Source organism: Anguilla anguilla, chromosome 4 (assembly GCF_013347855.1).
Source record: "Anguilla anguilla isolate fAngAng1 chromosome 4, fAngAng1.pri, whole genome shotgun sequence".
NCBI classification, from domain to species: domain Eukaryota; kingdom Metazoa; phylum Chordata; class Actinopteri; order Anguilliformes; family Anguillidae; genus Anguilla; species Anguilla anguilla.
The window spans coordinates 7549706-7565650 of record NC_049204.1 but is presented as its reverse complement, the minus strand read 5'-3'; positions in this window follow the sequence as shown (position 1 = coordinate 7565650).

The window sequence follows — 15945 nt, the reverse complement described above, 5'->3', positions numbered from 1 at the left end:
GGAGAGGCTGTAGAAGCTTCAGAATGTCTGATTAGGTTTTTTTTTTTAAAGGGGGGGATGGGGGAGGGTGGTGGGGGTGGTGGGGGAGGATGGTGTGCCTGCACTTGTTGCTTTCAGTACAGTTATTGCCATTTCGGTTCCCGGTATTCATTAATATGACATTCCACCTCTGGTTCCGTGCTGGAGAGTCGTTCAATTACGCGAAGGCTGAGCTGCCTTTCGATTGGCCGGAGTCCAGGGGAAGGCTCCTCTCTTTCAGCGCTGGGGTACTGGGGTAATTGATATTCATTTCAGTGATTATTTTTCTGCGGATAAAATTTCGAAAGTTGTACAGCTCTGAAGTTGTTATTCAGACAGGTTATTAAAACTGAGTGCCAATCCATCTTACTTGACGCCAGATTCTTTTCATCCGAAGTATGCTCTGTATAAATAATGGATGCCCGGTCGTGTCTGTTGTTTGTACGTATGTGGGTGCGTTATATTTTTTATATACCGTGATGTCATAACCGATGGACCACAGTGGACGATATTGTATTTCAAATTGTGTCATGTACAAGTATTTCTGGGATACCTTTATTAAAAGAAAATGCATTATGGATTCAGTGTGTCATTACTCCTGAAAGGATATGAGGGCGGGTATAACTTCCAACGAGGGGTCACAGGGGTCCTAATAATGCACATAAATATTCTGAAGTCGAACAGTGACCCTCGTTCATTCTGAAAGTGAACTGCACAGACTCTCACATCATTATCCTGTGTTGCGAGTGCTTGTATACATGGGCTGAGTGGAGCAGAATGCAATTAAAAAAATATATATATATTTATTACCCATTTTAAGATGTGGCAGTTTGAAATGCATTGCCGTGCATTGTGGGTAATTCCTGCCACCCTTGTGCAGTGGGTTTTGTCATGGTCCCGTGGGCTGTTTTTGTCAACGGGATATTGTAATTCTTTCTCTTTAGCGATGGTCTGCGAACATCTCAGTTCCTTTCTTTATTGTCATGGATTACACACGCAATAGTTTCTGAAGTTAGCACTGAGCGTGAGAGACACCGTAGATTAGAACCGACTCCACTGGTCAAGCAGTGCTTTAAGCTGGGCACATTTCGGGGGGGGGGGGGAATCGGACTCTTGAGAATAGCCCAAATTCAATAATTTCGCTGTGTAACATTCGTCTTACACGACATTATACAGTTGCTTTTGTTTCTCGGTCCCTCCTGGCATTGTTACTTGCTTGCTATAAAGGATTTATTTTGTTTGGCACAATGAGGTTACAAATAAACACAGCTACTCTTTCAGTATTCATTAGAATCAACTGCAAATCGAGTAACGAGTGCCAGTGTAATTGGCGAAACCACTCCGCTGACTGCGCCTGAGGGGAAATTCAGTCGTCATAACATGGGGGTCTGGGTACGGTGCAAAAAGAAGCGCTTCCTGAATGTGTTTTATCACAGTGTTCTATGGCAGACATCACAGAAGCAACACTTTAATATCACAAGCCCCCTTTTCCAAGAACATAAGAACATTTTTATACCACTTAATGACCCGCCAAAAAAAAAAAAAGAAGTCCAAATGTCTTCAGGCACAACGGCAAGCATAAAATTACAACTTTCTCTTTACCTGGTTTTTTTTTTTTTTTTTTTGGTCTCATTAGTCTCCCCTTTATAAAATGTCAGGATCTTGTGTTTCAGTGAGCAGCTAATAGCCCTTCTAGCGCACTTTGGTGTCTTTGGGTGAGCTGAGCCCTATTCAGCGCTGAGCAAATGAAATCAACCGACGTGACGGATCCAGACGTCCCCAGCCTTCCCCCCTTTCCAAAAAGCGGAACACAATTTCGCCTTCCTGGCGGATCCACCTGTCTGGAAAATGTCCCAGCAGCCCCCTCTTTCCCTCATTACTGTCCCCAGTCGCAGAGCAGCGGCACCTGCTCCCTCAAATTACCGTCGGCTCCTGCGGCAACCTCGCCTTAACCTTCGACCTCTCTCTCCCTCTCCCCGTTGTTCTCTCACCTATCATAAAAAAAAATGTGTGTCAACACTTCGCGGCTGTTATTTTTATTGTCTCTTAGCCGCCCAGGGAAAGCCGCCTGGTGAAGTCACATCATTAGGAGGGGCTTGCATCTATTGTCGAGCGGTTGGTTCATGATCGACACAAGAAAAAAAGAGATAGATCCTTGTGCATCTAATGATAACGTATAGCTTTCTGCATGCTGGGAGCTAACAATCCTGTAACTCACGTTTAAGTCCCTGTGGATAAAAGAATGAATCCAACACAAGCTGCTACATGAGTACAATGTAAATGAAATGTAATACGCCACAACCACCACATCACATTCTGGCTTGGGCCTTACATACCTGTCAAAACTGCTGTATCTTTTATCGTCAACGAATGACTAAACCGTAATTATCCCTGATGGGTAATCCACTGTAAAGCCAGTTTTAGACATCACAACCCAAGAAGGAGCAATGACCCCATAAAAACAACATAGAATAAAACAGAGAGGCACCATGGACGACCTGCTCGATACCTAAAATAAACCAAAGTACACTACTAGACCAGAAGTGGTCTCTGGAGTTCATTTTCATAATTCACATTTTCAGCTTTCATTTTTGGCATTTAGCAGAGCCCTTATCCAGAGAGACTTGCACTGCAGAAATTCTTAACATGCAGTCCATTCATACAGCAGCTCAGTTTAAGCTGCTGTATGAATGGTTCAAGGTTCAAGGGTCCAATGGCAGCTGAGAACCTAGCCCACAACCAGTACCCTCACCATTATACCTGTGACCTTGGTGTCTTGCCCTTTAAGCTGTGAGGTCACAAATATGTGATTAGAATATTCTTAACGAAACATTCTGATGCTGATGTAACAATCACCACTGGTAACTGAAGGCAGTGGAGTTCTAGAACACTGACTGAGAATTTTGAAAAAAAAAAACATTACAAATAACTTCCTCTTCAAATGGTTAAAGCTTACAGAGATACATCCTGTTCCAGATCAACGAGAATTAAATTCTATCGATTTCCTGCTCTGACAAGAATTTGATGTAAGACACATATAATTTGAGGAGATACCACAGGATGCAGTTGCACTGAGTTGAAGCAGCTCAGCATGTTGCAAGTGATCGTATTGTCTTGAGACATGTATGTGGGCAGCACATGAGTGTAGCTACATCTAAATTTGAGTCACATGACGGGAGTCGGTCTGTTCATATCGATGGATGACAGATGTCCTGCTTTCATCGGGAAGTTGTCCACCACACACCTCACCCACACACAGCTTCTTCGCCCTTTATAGAGACTCTGTAGAGTCAGGCCTTTAAAGTTGCTTCACAGCTTCTGATGATGGTTAAAAAAAAAACTCTGGGGGAGTGCATCCTTCACTACCTCCTCCCCCCTCTCATTATAACATGAAATGGCAGTCTACATTGATACAGTCACAACAAGGATAAAATGTAACTGAAAACTAAACAGTGCTCTTGAAGTGCGCTTGCTAAATTTCACTAGAGAGGACGTACTCTCAAAAACCAACCTTTTGTCTTCCCTTGCATTTTGCTGTGACTGTGACTTGTTGCTGTGATCTTTTGCTCAAAAGTAAACCAAAAAATCAACAGGAATTCTGTTTCCCAAAGACGCACTCTTCCTGGCGCATTTTCCCGCTCTTAAATCGACATTCCCGGGCTCAGCAGCCCGCGATCCGTTCCCATTAGGCTGGAGTGTGGAGGTGGTGGCATCCTCGTTAGCGCTGTTTACCCAGCGCTTGCTTTGCGTGGGCATCTGATGAATGCCATTTCTCTCTGTCAGGATTCTCGCGCTCAGTTACCCCCACCCCCCACCCCCCACCCCCCACCCCCTCCCTCCCGGGCTGCAGCAAGCTTGCGCTACAGGCCCTGCGATATGCATCCATATGGCAAATGGGCAGGAGACAGATGTGAGCTCGCCTTGCTTCCTGTAGCCAGAAATATGTTATTAAAGGGACTGGGGGTTCATTTAAAATTTTTGTTTTCATGGAACGGAGAGCTGAACTGCAGAGTCCATCACAGTGTTAGTATATGTAGAGGAACAGATTATGTCCCTTATTACGTGCATATGCGTATTCTTATGCATAATCTCGTCAGTCTGCCTATGTCCACTGTAAATGTACTTTATAGTGGTTTGTATGATTTTTTAGTTTTTTTTTGGGGGGGGGGGGGGGTTACATGGTCCTCATGAATTCAAAAAAAGATTTTCCCCCCATTTTCAATAGTAGATCCCCAGTTTGAAATGCCCAATCTTAGTTTATGTCCATCTCACTGTATCAGCATCCCCTGTCGTTTCAGAGGATGGGGGGGATGGGGGGGGGGGGGGGCTGAAGGCCTCCACACCAGCATTCACGTACCCCCAGATCCACAGGCTCGCTTGTTTACCCCGCCGCAGCCCGCCACTAAACAGCTGTGCCAGACAAACAACCTACCAAAACAGAGGGGGTGTGTGCCTGTAACTCTTAAAACTTAAATCAGAGCAATTAAAAAAGCAGGAAAAACAAGGAGAGGGACGCGGCGAGCGAGAGGGACGTCTCCACAGGCTGAATCTTTCAGACGTGACAAGCCTCAGCTCCGCAAAAGACGGGAGGAGACCACGCAGCTTCGGCGCTAATGCTACAATAAAACGTGTTTTTTATACCCACACAGTTTCCAGCCTTCGCAAAGTTGATCGTCCTTCAGGCAACGAAAAAAAGAAACAGCTTCAGCTGTCAGTCAGCTGTACCCTTTTCCTGCTTGCACTTCCTGTCAGAACTCGTTAGGGAAGGGAAGGGTAGCCTAGCCGTGGTCTTTAAGAGTGACATCCCGCGGAGCTACAGGCTTTTTTGTCGGAGACCCCACGCCAGAAGACTGACGGCTTGCTAAACGGAAAGGCTGAATGAAGTCAATAAAGAGATTTAAAGATACGGCCGCAGGAAACTGAGTCATAGATTATTGTGCCCTTGTGGAGTTTTAACTCCAAACCCCCCCCCCCCCCTCGTGTGTTTTGCGGATTTTTCAGTGGAGATGACAATCTGTGAGCAACAGTGTGCCAAAACTGGGGGTTGGAGGTGGTGTTGGGAGTGGGGGGGGGGCTCATTCTGACTCCACAACTGTGCTTCAGTGGAATTTTTCTTTTATATTTTCTATTTTGTTTTCCTTTCATGATGCACAGTTACAGGTGCTAAGGCAAAAAACAAAAACAAAAAAAAAACAACAACAACAACAACAACAAAAAAGATAAAAATAAATAACTCAACATCGGCCACATTTTGGCTTTTTCTTCCGATCCCTCCCAGGTCTGCGTTTGCTGGAGAGCTTTCCAGACGCGCACAAAGGCGGTTATGAAAGTGCCGGCTTACAGAGCCCCGGCTGAGGAACCTGTCAGCGCGCCGAAAGGCGCAGAATGCTTCAACTTTTATTCTGTTTATTCTGTCTGCACTTCTCTTCAGCCTGTCAATCAACGTCTGTCTCCGCACTCCGTAGTCTCTGAGCGTGTGTTGGAATGCATATGAGACGTTACTGTCTGACAGACCTGAGTGAAATAATTATTCCAGAATACTTTAATCCTTTAAGACATTCATATTACTAATAATAAATATTATTTGTATGACATCTTATGTGCATGTCATTTCTGGCTACTAAGGTACTGAGCCACATTTAACACATGGAATACATTCTGCTTTAAATGACAGTTCAGAGGAATCAACCAAAATAACACTTTTCTGAAATTATACATCCTATGCCCCCTCCTCCTCCAAATAAAAGCATCTCAAATATTCATACCCTTGTTTTGAATACTTTGTGTCCCCAATCCACTTCCACTTCCAAAGATGAGATCTTTGACTCATTCAAAATTCTTAAAGATCCTATTGGGGGTATGAATAATAACTGTGACACATAACTGTGGAAAAAAAATTGTTTTTTTAGCATGTGATGCTAATTACCTGCATTCTTTGTTTTAAATAGCCTTCTTTGCTCATCTTTATCAATGTGGTCATTTTGTATGCGGGACGAATTTTGAAGAGGACACAACACATACAAAATATTACCAAATAATACACCAAAAAATGATATACTAAATAATATGCCAAATATATATAATAGGAATGACATTTTAAAATGATACAATTGGCCTGCTGGTTTCATAGCAAAGAATGCAGCATATGAAGCGTGACAGACTGTATGTATGACTCCTACACCGTCACACAGAGAACAGCTGCTGGCATAAACTATCTACGCAGTCAGCTAGGACCACAGCCATCCTCAGGCTACGCAATTCAAGTTTGAATTTAATTATAACTTTTTTTTTTATTCTTTCGGAACAAATTTTAATTGTGCAGCATTGTTATTTAGGTGTCTGTGGTGGAGGTTGGTTCCCTGGTCACCGATTGCTTCCGTCACCCACACCCACCCTCACCCCTCCCCCCCCCCCCTTCCTCCTCCTGGGGTCTGTGATCAGTTCCCACCAAAATTTGCAGCTTGAGTATTCACCCCCAAGCACTCTCATTGGGCGTCGCCAAAATCCTAGAACCCGACTCTGCAGTCACACAAGAGGAAGCAAAACAATAAATATTCCCGACACAAGAATTTTAAAAAAATTAAAATGAGGCTGTGGATTAGAATGAACGGACCAGCATTCGGTTTCAAAGCGAGCGGGATTCGCGAGGAGCTCTGTCTGATCGAGAGCATTAACAGCACTTCATGGGGACATTGACCCCGGCTTCAAAGAGTGCCTCAGCACGAAGAAACACAGGGCACAATATTGCAATTACGGGGTCTAAAAAGGATCATTTAGGATGGGAGAAATGCAACCATGTCACATAATATTATTGAAATGATGCTGTCTCTAAGGGATATATAAAGATTTTTAAACCACAGAAAAAATGTATGAGATTGCTGGTATACATAAAAAAATATTGCAGAAGAGATTGCCTATGACTGATGGTCTATGAATAATGCTACAGAGAACAGAGGTTTTATCAGATAGAAGTTTGTCCTCTTGGGTATATATTTTGATAATCATGACTTCACAAATATTGAGTCATCACTTTACATCACGCCCATTTTTATTCCAAATTTCTCAGTTTGTGGGCGGGAGTGTAAATATTTCTCCAATTAGTTTAACAAATCAAAACTTTATTTTGTCAATAAAGCAATATAAATTCATGAGAGAAAAACAAGATTAAAAAGGGATGACAGTCTGCCATTGTATTCTACAACAATTTCGGCTCGGTTGTGGTGATGGAAATGCTGATTTAATTTAATTATTGAAATGTGTTTTAAATCAGTTCTGCCGACGCTTTGAGTCTCATAAATAATGACGCTTCCTTTCTCATGTGTGAAATGTATGTATCTTTCTTTCTTTCTAATTGCTTTACCCTTTACTTCCTCACAAATTCGGAATGTCAATTAGGCGTGCGTTTACATGCTGTGTTCACTGCTGAAGCATCCGCCATGGACCCAGAAGAGCGCAGGCAAGCACGCGCTCTCCTCAAAAAAACCCCACGATGTCAAGTCGCCGCTTCTCTTCGCACATAAGTGAACAAGCCGAGCTCGCACAGACGTGAGTTGGAGGAAGACGCTTCACGTGCAGTTTTAGCAAGTCGACTGCGGGCAAGTCGATGGACCATCCAGGGCAGGCTCGTGCAGAGTGGTTGCGGGGGGGGGGGGGGGGGGGGGGGGGGGGGGGGGGGGGGGGTAACAGGGTGCCAGAGCAACAGCCCTTTTTGCCCCAAGTGCCCAATGTGCTCCTTTGAATTGATTTTGAAAAAAATTATATTTGCATTATTATTGTTGCTGTCATTCATTTTCTTTCTGTTATCTTTGTCAAATATATTAAGTGCAATAACCGGTGTCGATTTAGATTGCTGTGCCCAGGGTTCGAATTATGGGGGGGATTGGGGAGGTCTGACCCCCCTAATTAAGCCTTGGACCCCCCCAAAAGAGGTAAAAACAACAGGTTGGTGGGGTCGAAACATTTATATATCCTTCTTACCTAAATATTACAATATATTTCCCATCAGTGGCATCACTAGACACCAACCCCCGACCTGTTGTTATTACCTCTTTTGGGGGGGGGGGGGTCCATGTCTTAATTAGGGGGGTCAGACCCCCCCAATCCCCCCCGTAATTCGAACCCTGGCTGTGCCCCTTTTCTCACTTTGATCACCTGTTCGTCAAACGTCTTTGCACTGCCCCGATCCAGGTTCACCAGTGATCGGGGAGACACAGTCGGCCTCCCTCCATAGGTGGCGCTGCAGCCAAAAAATGTGCTGCCCTACAGGGGCTGGTCGCCAGAGCAGGATCCGGCACAGCCCGGATTCAGTACCGGCCTGTGCAGTCCACACACGGGAGCGGTGCCTTAACCCTCCTGTTATGTTGCGGGTCAAATTGATCCTTTTTAAAGTTTGAAAATCTAGGAAAAATACTTAAAATTATTTTTTCAGTATGAAACTTCTTCTACTGGCCTTAATTAGTGTAATCAACATTTTAAATGAAAATGGTTCATTTCATGTATTTGCAAACCCCCCCTGTATGGGGATTGACCCGGGAACATTTTTGCTGTACCTAAAAAATGAACAGAACAGGAGGGTTAACAGCCCGAGCCACCAAGCAGCAGACTCGCCATCGCCATTGTTTGAAGGTAACTTTGAATTCCAAATTCACAGAAGTTACCATTTTTTTTCAAGTTACAAACAGGATATTTTTTTCAGCACAAAGCTGAACAGTGAATATGCAACATGCTGTAAGCCAGAAATTTAATAGTGATGCACAGAGAGGTGCTGAAGTTTTGAAACATTCCGAGTAAAAAGCCACTCCCATTTGAATGTTCCCAGGAAAACTATCCAGTTTAAATATTTCCACTACAAACCAATTGACAGCAAATCCCAACGTTGTAGATAATCAATAATTACCAACAAATACACCAGTAACCATACTTTCTGTAGTTTTTCCAGTTTATTTCAGGAGCAGACTGATTAATGAAACGAGTACACGTATTACCAGTTCAGAGTGAGCTACGAAGGGGACGACATTCTCATCTCTGGGTCTCTTGGTTGCAGGGAGCAATATATGGGGGGCTGTGATTGGTTGGGGTATTACTATGGCAACCACAGACCTTAGGAAGTACAGTGAGGGGTTGAAAAGTTGACTACTGAGCAAAGGAATGAGAGAGCGAGTATTTTCAATAATGCGGTTTCACTTCCAATATCACATTGTAAGAAATAATAACTTTATTTTATCATTTGATAAAATGCTTTTGTTTGCTTGGATAAAATGCTTGTCAGACAAATTAGTTCAGACTCATATTAAGTGGCCTTAAAATTTAATTCATGTTAACTATCATGCCTCGTGATTATTATTGTTTCCTATTCAATGTGATCACAAGCACATCTGAATATGATATATTAATAATTGTTCATCTATTTCAATGCATCTACGCAAGCAACGTTTTCCACGTTTCCCTAAACTGGTTTATCTGGCAAACCTTTTCAATAACGGAAGGCACCACACAGACACTACTCTATCTATGTATTTAATGATTCGGTTTCATGAATTTTTTTTAAATCGACGATTACAGTTCCAGCTGGACTCAATTTTGTAACGTCATTAGCCACGCCCAACTCGCCCAACGCCCAACTTGATTGAAATGAAAATCCCGGAAGTCAGGTGCCAGCGATTTAATGGCCAAGCGTGGGACCTACTGTAAGAAATAGTTCTAGATTAATCATGAACAGGATTCACCGCATTACAGCCTTACAATTTTGAGCCAGCTAGGCGTCCAAATGACCGCCAACGCACCAAGAGGAGGAGGATAATTAACGGAGATTCGCAAGAGATTGAGCAGAGGAGAAGTTGTGGGGAGTTGGACAGTTGTCCTGGTGAGTGCCCAACCGCAGCCTATAGGCGCATCACAGCAATGATGCTAGCTAAACTTTGCTAGCTCACGTCGTAAGCACTACAGGTGAAGGTACTGCCGGCCAAGTGTTTTTGTAAAACAAAAATAAAGTAAACCAATAATAATAAAAAAATCACGGAGTCATATAGCTCACTAGCTTCCGTAGGCCTGTAGCTAGCTAAAACCGTAAAACGTACTACAACAATCCTGAAGTAATTAGCTACAGGAGAAAGCATGCTAGGAGTGGGAGATGTGAGACGAATTCCAAGAATAGCTCCAAGCAGAGGTGGGTCTTCTGTCTCCATAAAAAACAGAGGTTTGTACGTCTCATTTTTTGGTTTCAGTTTAATTACAGTTCCCTTCACCATTTCACTGAAATGCTGTGGGATTGCTATGACTTGCTAGCTTGATTTATCACTTTTGGCACGTGGACTGAATAGCTTCTGTTACATTCCTTGGCTGAGAATCCCTTATGATATGTCACTGGGCAAAATAATAATAATTTTGAAGGGGGTGTGGCTTAATAAAACCTCAGCATCCCTGCATTTCTGCCCTTAAAACCAGGAGAATATATATTTTTTAAATATGTTTTTAAATAATTCTCTTTGTTAGTCCAGCATTGTAAACACCTCAAGAAATATAACCTGAACATTGCTGTTTAATCCACCTCCTTCCAACTCTTACAGCCCATGATTTCTCACCCTACTCTGAAACCAAAATATCTGATGCACGCATCAAAGCCTGTCTTAATGACATCTTCACCCGGATGGTCAGTCGGCATCTTAAACTCAATCTTGCCAAACACCTGATGTGCTCTACCATCCAGCTGTATCCCCCCCCCCCCCCCCCCCCCCCCCCCCCCACCACTCCTGGATCTGTCCATCAGCCTTGCTAACACGACGGCGTCCACATCACTGACTGCCAGAAACCCTGCTTCAGTCCCAGATAACCGACACCTTTAACTAAGAATACATTACAAAAAGTAACTCAGGGCTGCTGACTTCTTCTCTACGACGCCCCGCAAAATCCGCCCCTTTCCTGGCTACGTACGCTGCTCGCCTCTTTATTTAGGCCCTGGGGCTGTTGTCCTGGCTGGACTACTGCAGCTCCTTCCTCGCTGGTCTGAAGAGCCGCCAGGCCCCCAGTTCATTGCGAACGCCGCTCTCGGTTTCGTCCGCTGTACGCTGAAATGCACGCGTGTCACGCCTCTCCTCGTCTCCCTCCACTGGCCACCGGTGGTGAATGAAATACAAGTCCCGTATTAATTCCGATATCAACAATACTATTCCTGGCCTGTGGTGTGGCGAGAGGAACAGCGTCCTCTTACCAGCAATCTGTTATCAAAGATTAAATTCCTGTAGTTGATTATAAAACATGAAACTCCTGAGGTCTATTATCAAACCTTACATTCCTGCAGTTTATAATCAAACCTCACAGTCCTGAAGTCTATAATCAAACCTCACACTCCTGCAGTCTATTATCAAACCTACATCCTTGCAGTCTATTATCAAACCCACAGGCCACCTTACAGTCCCCTCCCTGCGGGGGCCCTCCTGTCAATCACATCTCTATCATGGCCTCCCCCCCCCTCCCCCCATTGGGGAAATGGACTCTCCACTGTAATCAAAGACAGCAGAGCTACTCTCATTTTTCCACTGCAGACCGGAAGTGTACTTATGTAACCAGACCCTTGGGTCACTGAATGCCGAGCGTTTTGCCTGGCTTCAATAGCCGGGCCTATGCCAAATCTGAAACTATGTCCTCGCACCAATTTTCTGCCTAATAATTCTATATTATCAAATCAAATAAAATCTTATTTTTATTTGTATAGTGCTTTTTTTTTTTTTTTTTACAGAAAACAGTCACACAAAGACGCTTTACAGAGTAGCAAAGAAAGAGCAAGAAGCAAGCCCATGAGGTTAAAAAGGTTTTTTTTTTTTTTAAACTTCCCACTGGGGAGAGAAACTGTCAAACAGTGGTGAGGGGAAAAAAAAAAAACTCCCTGATGGGAAGAAACCTCAGGAGGAACCTGGCTATGGGGGGGGCCATCCTCCACTGGCCGGCCTGGTGTAAAGTAGGGTTGGAATAGATTTAACAGAAAATGAATGGATGTGTTGTCCATTTCCCGCTTGCACCTGGTGTGCTATCTGGTTCTCTGCGGCAAGGTGATGTATTGACGACGGCTGTCGTCGTGAGCCTGATGACTGTGGAAGACCGTGTACGTTTACGGATAATTTTAAAGTAATTGCACAATGTCCGTCTGTTCGTCGGCAGCTAAGATAAAGATGTGTTTTGCTGCGGTTAAAATAAAGATATTCGGCTTGAGAGGTAATTCAGCAGGGCCCTAGAAGAATATGTACTGTACGTGGCTGGATCAGTGCCGAATGTGATTGTATAGAATATGTAGTTTGGATGTAAAACACAAGGGTGTACGATCAGGCCGGTTGCTGCCTTGTTTCAGAGAAAGCGGTAAGCGCTGTACTGAAAAATGAACTCCACGTTGTTTGTAATAAAGAGTGCCTTATCACCGTAATCCATATAAGCTCAGAGTGGCTTATTTATGTTTTTTTTGTTGTTGATTCAAGCGGTGTTTGTTACCTAAACTCTGTGCACACTTACGTAAGTTGCTCTGGGTAAGAACATTTGCTAACGCTCTGAATATAAGACTTTACTGTTGATACACGGCTCCGATAGTCTTGTTGCGCCTGACAAACAGAAATGTGTTTCGAACCAGATAAAAATACATGTTTTTTTTTTTTTTGTTTTTTTTTTTTGTTTTTTTTGAGGCGGGGGGGTGGTGGGGGCAAATGAGCACAGAAGGACACTGTTTTCATGGCGAACCAGTACATAAAATTTGATGAAAATCTATCACAAAGCACATCATATAGGCTGCCCGGCAGGGTCAAACACATACAGGCCACAGGGGTGTGCAGTGTGTGCTGGGCCACCCGTGTATGTTTAGAGGCTGAGCTGACCGTGATCCTCTTTGACAAGCTATCAAACGCGAGCACAATCTATTACCCCGCGAGAGTGGGAGCAGAGCCGGCGGGGAAGATGATGGGCAGTAGACCAGGGGGATACTCCCCCCCCCCCCCCCCCCCCCCCCAGCCCCCAGCCCCTGTGTGATTGAGCCGAGCCAATGGCGGGTGATTTTTTTAGCAGGCGTTCAGAAGGGCCGCCACATTTTTATCACACCACAGCAACAGGCCGATGACCAATGAGCACAGCTTTGCTCGACCTCAGTAACCTACACTCTCCCCGCTCGACCCCCCCCCCCCCCGGGTTGTCCTGCCTGTCATGTCATGTCAGGCACAGTGACCCCCCCCCCCCCCCCCCCATCCCCTCACCCATCCCCTGCCACCCCTCAGGAACTGGGATCTCCCAAGTGATCTCTGGAATAGTCATGGTTCAAAGTGTATTGAACCTGGAGGCACTGACTGTGTAATCAGATTTTGCCTAATGTTACCATAGCAACTGAAGGTGGGGGACTTCTTTTTTTTTCTACGACTAAAAAAATCATTTAAAGAAATTGGACAATTAAATAAATGTGCGTGTGTGTGTTTGTGTGTGTGTGTCCAGTTAAATGTTGTCGTTGTCTTTTGCATTTTTGTTGCTTTGGCTCTGTACTCCAGAACATCAGATTTTAAAAAAATAAAACAATTAATATGAGGTTAAAGTACAGACTCTCCGCTTTTATTTTAGGGTATTTACATCCATATGGGGTGATCCATGTACAAGTTACAGCCCTTTTTATACATAGTCCCCCCATTTTAGGGCAGCAGAAGTGAGTGGATACATGAAGAAAATCTGAAATACAGAGCAAAATAAAAAAAATGTATATTAAAAAATATATGTGCACTGTTTATACCGTAAAATATACTTTAAGTACATGCACACACGTAGAGGAGCTTGACTTGTGTGCAAAGAATGACTTCTTCGATTTGCCCGTTTAAAAAAAAAAAAAAAAATTCACTTTCACTTTGAGCCTCACCCCGTTGTTTTTCACTGTCCTGCACCCTTGGAAATAAAGTTTCACAGCTTGCCGTTTCACAGCGACTCTTCTGTTCGTCGAAACAACAGGTAGAACACCTGACACCTGACAGCGGCTTCGCGTTTTCCCAGGCAGTTCTGCTGTACCCTACACCTACACACTCCTTTCACCCAAATGCAGGCTGGTGTTTTTGTTGAGGGACTTAATGGGCCCGTCTCAAACGTAAATCGGTAATTCGGGTCGCGTGAATGTTTTAATTGCCTCGCTTTTGTGGGCACGTCTGCACACCGGCCCGAGAAATTAATGCATTTTATCAAAAATCGTTTTTTTTTTGTTGTGCTTTCACTTAAATTCTTTAATTCATCACCTCTTTGTTAAATCTTAAAATTGGAGGCCGTAAACAAACGTTTTAAAAAGCGACTAATAAGTAGCTAATCCCGGGCTAAAAAAAACGGGATTTTACAGGGTTGGCTATATCGGTGTCTTTTTGAAAACCTAAATTCAAATGTGAATCGTGCAAAAAAGAAACAAAAAAAACAAAAACAGCGTGGCTTCTGAGGACATATTTGCAGATGCAATCGCCATGGCAATCTCGGATGGATTTTATTATTTATTTGTTTTGCCGGTCCGTCAGTGCGCCACCTCATTTGTTTGCTAAATTTAAGTGAACTCTTGATATGTGGCCAGGGCCTGTAATTTGCACGAGGAAATTTGCTCTTCAAAAAGAACCTTGTTTTCCCATCCGAGTACAAAGGCTTCGGTCCTATCTGAATCGGCGAGTCTATCAGTGCTGATGTTATTGGCCCAACAGATGAGTCATACCGATGTAGAGCAATGGGTCTGTTTCCAGCAGCCCGACTGTGGCAGAATTTGGCATGTGTAATGTTTGGTTACTTAGTGTTTCATCATGTTGCAGAGTTCCTACGAATCAATAGGTTTACCTGAGAAAGTTTTTAGTTGGAACTGTGACGAGGTTAAAACAAAGAACACTGGATTCTGTAGGATTCAGTGTTGCGGCAAATGTAACACAACATGAAGACAATTCTGCATTTTCCCTGTAAGGCAGTGTTCCTTGAACGATGGCCAGGTATTCTTTAGTTCTGGTCAAATTTCAAAGGTGTGGAAGAGACAATGAATGCATAGGTCCATTTATCCTTCCAGTCCTGTTCTGATGTTTGAACATTGAACAGCCACAGCATTGGAGAGGTTTTGCTTCAAACATATGTAAACTTCTGTTTGTGACCGTTTATTATTATTGTCAGGTGAGCCATAACTTTACTGTTGTTTTCAAGTCACCGTCTTTAATACAGAAGCACTTGGTGCAGAGGGGAGCTTTAAATTAAGTAGGGGAGTAGAATTGATTTCATTTTTTGATCAAATAGGAATCTGCAGCAGTCGTGTTTGCTGACTGTGTGGACAGCGAGTTTCACTTTGCGGTTGAAATTGTCTCCCAAGTTATTTTTGGAAGATGAAATTGAATTTGTGACTATTTGGCAAAAGGAGAGGAGAAATCTGAGAAGTTTTTTTAACAAGTTTAATGGCTTATTACATCAACTTGAAGAATTATTAAACGTGAAGAATTTACTGAATAAGATAAGGATACATTTGAATAATGGAACCAGGTGTCACCCTTTTAATATGTATAGGTAATACACAGTTTATGGGAGAGAAAATATGGATTGATGAAGGCCGAATTTACCAAAGGTGCTGTGTTATAATGCACGCAATAAATATGGCGGTTCAAATGTATCGAACTGGAACACCTGTATTTAGCGTACATGGCAGGTAATAGGGGCGACATAGCTCAGGAGGTAAGAGCGGTTGTCTGGCAGTCGGAGGGTTGCCGGTTCGATCCCCACCCTGGGCGTGTTGAAGTGTCCCTGAGCAAGACACCTAACCCCTAACTGCTCTGGTGATTGAGAGGCATCAACTGTAAAGCGCTTTGGATAAAAGCGCTATATAAATGCAGTCCATTTAATGGAAGCAGGTGGGAGTTTTGTAAGGTTTTTTTTTTTTTTTTAAATATATAAGTCAGCGTTCTAGAACTCCATTGCTTT